Genomic DNA, 4,787 nt, shown 5'->3' on the forward strand with positions numbered 1-4,787 from the left:
AGTCATTCTCAAGAAAAGTCTATGAATGGAATGTGCACATGGCCATTAACGGTGCAAATGCAAGACATTGAGGTCTCAAGTGAACATAGCAAAAGTGTGTGTGTTATCACCGGTTTGTTATCAAGGGATAGTAGTTCAATGCCTCGGCAACCAAAATTTCAAAAAAATTTGTGATGATTACACTAAGGTAAAATTCAAATCGAAAGACATTTTACTTTATGCACCAATGCAAAGGTTTCTATAGAGAGTGATTATTTAATTAAGTGCGGGAATATTATATTTTAATATAATGTTTAATTGATTAAATAAGTGTTACAAAAAGTGATTATTTAATCTAGTGAGGGAATGTTATATTATTTCATATAATATAATATTAGATTAAATAATGTGACAAAATGTGATTTGTCACACCTTGTAACATATTATTGAGAGTCACAAAATTGGACACATATGTGTGCCCAAATGTGACATATTTTGGAGTTACAAAATCAGTTACAAATTTGTAACTCCCAAATATCACCCAACAATGTGTATATTATATGTTGCACATTTGAGATTGGATTTCATAAAGCCATAATGAAATATTGTTGTTGGAGATATGTTTTTAACTCTCAATAGGTGTTTGGAGATTACAAAATCATGTGAGAAAGGATTTGGGACGTTTTGGAACGATTTGGAAAATGATAATTTTTGTGCTGAAACTAGGCTGTGGCCGCAGCCACTGTCTTTCACTAACCGCGGCCTGGGGGACAGAGGCCAGTGGCCACGGCCACTAATGATCCTGGTCGCGGCCAATGAGGCTGACAGCCTATGTGATTTTTCAGTTTTTTCCAAATTGAACGGTTCTAACATCCCAAATAACTCCCAAATCTCCATTTTAATTCCATAAACATCCAATTAAACATTGGTAACAGCCATGGGGGTTGGTGGAATTTGAAATTCAAAGGGGTATCTCAAACTCTATAAATAGGAGCCTAATGCTCACTTGTAAGACACACCATTTTCCATCCACAAAGCACTTGGTTGGAAAATACACCTTGAGGCTTGATTATTCCAGAAAGCATTTCCAAAAATCTGTGAGAGATCCCTTAGTGCTTGAGTTAGGGGGAAATAATCTTTTGGACAAAGGTTTTAAATCTTGTTCAAGTTAGTGATCCCCAACCCTCTTCACTTAGGTTGTGTAAGTGAGAGTTTACTATTGTTTTGTTCTTACATTTTTTCTCTATTGCTTTTCTTCTTATTTTCATTTTTTATTTACTTGTAACTTTTGTTTAGAGTTGTAATCTTCCTTTCTTTGTTTGTTTGTATTTTCAGTTATAGAGTTTTAACACTCTTTTTAATCAGTCATTATTTTTTTGTAATATTTTGCATAGAGTTGTATTATCTTACCTTTTCCATTGAGGCAATAAAATATATTCTCTAATAGTGGTTTCGTGTACAATGCCATGTGAATTATAAAACTCAATAAACATGCTTGAATCATATTCAGTTCCTCTATCACTACGAAGCCTTTTAATTTTCTTATTGAATTGATTCTCAATTTCAGTCACATATAATTTGAACATGTCAAGCGCATCACTTTTATTTTTCATTAAGTACACATAAGTAAAGTCAGAACAATCATCAATAAAAGTGATAAAATAATGTTTACCATTCCTAGTTAATGTTCCATCAAGTTCAGAAATATCATAATGAATTTAATCTAAAGGCTCAGATTCTCTAGTAACTGATTTATGTGGTGTCTTAGTTATTTTTGCTTGACTACAAAAATCACATTTTTCAAAATCATTATTTGACATTTTAGGAATTAAACCAATGTTACTCATGTTCTTAATAATGCACTTATTAACATGACAAAGTCTAGCTCGCCAAACATTAAAATCACAAAACATATAACCAGAAGGAGAAACTTTATTAAATTCAACAGTTAACTAAAACATGCCATCAGTAGCATAACCCTTCCCCACAAAAATACCATTCTTAGTGATGGTGTACAAATCAGCCCCAATAGTTTGAGTAAACCTAGCCTTACTAAGTAGAAAACTAGAAACCAGATTCTTTCTCATCTCAGGAGTAAGCATTACATATTTCAGTAATAAAGTCTTTCCTAAGGTAAACTTAAGCTCCACATTCCCAATCCCAGTAATAAAGTCTTTCCTGAGGTAAACTTAAGCTCCACATTCCCAATCCTAGCAACAATAGTGGTGTGGGAATCTCCCAACAATACTTTCTTATCATCAGCAGCAATGTATGTCTTAAACATAGCACGATCATAGTAGACATGGCGAGAAGCACCAGTGTCTACCCACCACCCATCTGATCCACCAATTATGTTTATCTCATAAGTCATAGCTGTAAAAGCTTCTTTAGTAAAGTTAGCCTACGGAGCTGTTGAGTCTAGTTTTTATCATGTTTTGGTGATGTTTTTAGTAGTATTTTATTTTGTTTTTCTTTCATTTAGTGCGGGTTTATGCTTTGTTTGTCTGTCTTTGTGAATACCAGGAAGAGTTGAGCATGTGGAAGAAAATGCCAAAGAAAGGGAAGAAATAACCAAGTTTTTCATCATATTTTGATAAAGAATGGTTCGCAACATAATTTGGAAGTGTTGGTGAAATTTTGGGATGAAAACTTGAAGAATTGAGAAATCCCTTAAGAGCCACGGCATGAGCAAAGTGGAGTCGCGGCTAGGTGGGAAACAGAATTAATGTTTTCAAGGAAATCCTCGGGCCGCGACATGGCTAAAGAGAGTCGTAGCATAGATGGGCATTTTGCCCAGAACTCGTCGACGCGGGCCGCGGCATGGCTGACTGATGTCGTGGCATGGAGAGGGCTTTTTGCCCAGGAAATTGGACACGAGCCGCGGCATAGTGTATGTAGAGCCGCGGCCCGCCTCTTTAAAATTGGAAATCCTAGGTTTTAATATGGCGAAAAAGAGAAGAGAAAGGGGACGTACGGACATAAAGGATTCTCTTGGTTTTGAAGGCTGAAGCTTAGAGTATTTCTACATGTTTTTCTTCTTCTTCTTGATGTTGTCTTTAAATTCTGTTGTGATTAAAATTATGATTATGAACTAATTCTCTGTTTAGGATGTTTAATTGAATCACTTGAATCCCTGTTATGAACTAATGCAATTTCAATTTTCTTCTTCTTCAATCTTCTTCAATTCCATATAACCTGTTTTTATAGATTGATTATTGATTGGCCATCTTTAGTCATATACATATGTTTTTAAGTCAAAATCTGAGAAGTGAGATTTAATTCTATTGTGGTTATATTGGACATAATTCTAATTTAGAACGAAAGTATCTGAATTAATTGTGTGACGTTTATTAAGTTGTCGAGATTAATGCTACCTTTGTGGTTCAATTTACCATAGAAGTATAGGGAATTGTCACCTAGGTTGAGTCTATAATTCATAGTATGATTATAGGCTGCTGTATCAACTTGTTAATTGAATTAGGAAAAAGGAAGAAGAATTCACACTTTTTATTAGGGAATAATAGGGAGGATAGTTGATGAGATTGAATATCCTAATTTTTTCTTCAGTGATTAAATTAAAATTTTCTCTATTAGTTGTTATTCCATTCAATTTTCAATTATTGTTTCTGCACTTTATAGTTTCTCTTGCTGCATTTACAAAAATCAAGAATTTCAATTCATCAAATAGAACAAGAAATTAATTGACTGGTAATTGATAAATCAGTCCTTGAGGACGATACTTGGTTTTACCATTTTATTACGAATTGCGACTGTGTGCACTTGCATAGCAAAATTATCGCAACAAGTTTTTGGCGTCGTTGCCGGGGACTGAAAATAATTATCAATATCAGTCTAATTAATTTTTATTCTAATTTTATTTTAATTTCTCTTGTTTCTAATCTGTTTAGTTGCTTAATTTGTCTATCTCAGGTGAATTTTGGTATATGTGTGGCAGAAAAGGAAAGGACACACTTGTTCCTCTTAATCCTGAGATTGAAAAGTCTTGTAAGCAAATCAGAAAGAACAAGAGGGAGGCCCAGAAATCTGTGAAGATGGCACAGGATGAAGGGGATGGCAGGAATGTTCTAATTCCTGGAGTTGTACAAGGGGGTCAGGCTCAGAACAATGCTGAGAGGAGCCTGAGAGATTATGTGCTACCCACTCTGACGAGAGTACAAAATAGTATACGCCCATCAGTTGTAGAGCCCAATAACTTTGAAATCAAGCCCGCTATTCTACAAATGGGGCAGTCCTCTGTGCAATTCAATGGGTTGCCTTCTGAAGATCCTCATACCCATTTGTCAAATTTTCTGGAGTTGTGTGGAACCTTCAAATATAATGGGGTGAGTGACGATGCAATCAAGCTTAGGCTTTTCCCATTTTCTCTGAGGGACAGAGCCAAAAGTTGGCTGAACTCGCTGTAGCCAAATTCTATTGTCACCTGGCAAGATCTAGCTCAGAAATTTTTGTCTAAATTCTTCCCTCCGTCCAAAGCTGCTAAATTGAGGGGAGAGATCAATAACTTTTTCCAGAATGACGGAGAGTCATTGTATGAAGCTTGGGAACGGTTTAAGGAACTCCTGAGAAGATGTCCTCATCACGGCATTGAACAGTGGATGCTAGTACAAAATTTCTACAATGGTTTATGTCCTACAACCAGAACCATTATTGATGCTGCAGCGGGTGGCACTTTTATGAGCAAGAGTGCAACTGGTGCTTATGAGCTGCTAGAGGACATGGCCACAAACAATCATCAGTGGTCTGAGGAAAGATTATCAGGAGTCAGAAAGGTAGCTGGGGTGCATGAG

General features: G+C 35.7%; 1 non-coding gene across 1 annotated transcript; it reads right to left on the reverse strand.

The window, feature by feature from the left end:
• Positions 1 to 4,478: 4,478 nt before the first annotated feature.
• Positions 4,479 to 4,585, reverse strand: LOC133793135 (small nucleolar RNA R71). Its single transcript, XR_009874595.1, has one exon. It is a non-coding gene; the product is annotated as a small nucleolar RNA R71 (small nucleolar RNA).
• Positions 4,586 to 4,787: the final 202 nt, after the last annotated feature.

This window comes from Humulus lupulus, chromosome 7 (assembly GCF_963169125.1).
Source record: "Humulus lupulus chromosome 7, drHumLupu1.1, whole genome shotgun sequence".
Lineage (NCBI taxonomy): Eukaryota > Viridiplantae > Streptophyta > Magnoliopsida > Rosales > Cannabaceae > Humulus > Humulus lupulus.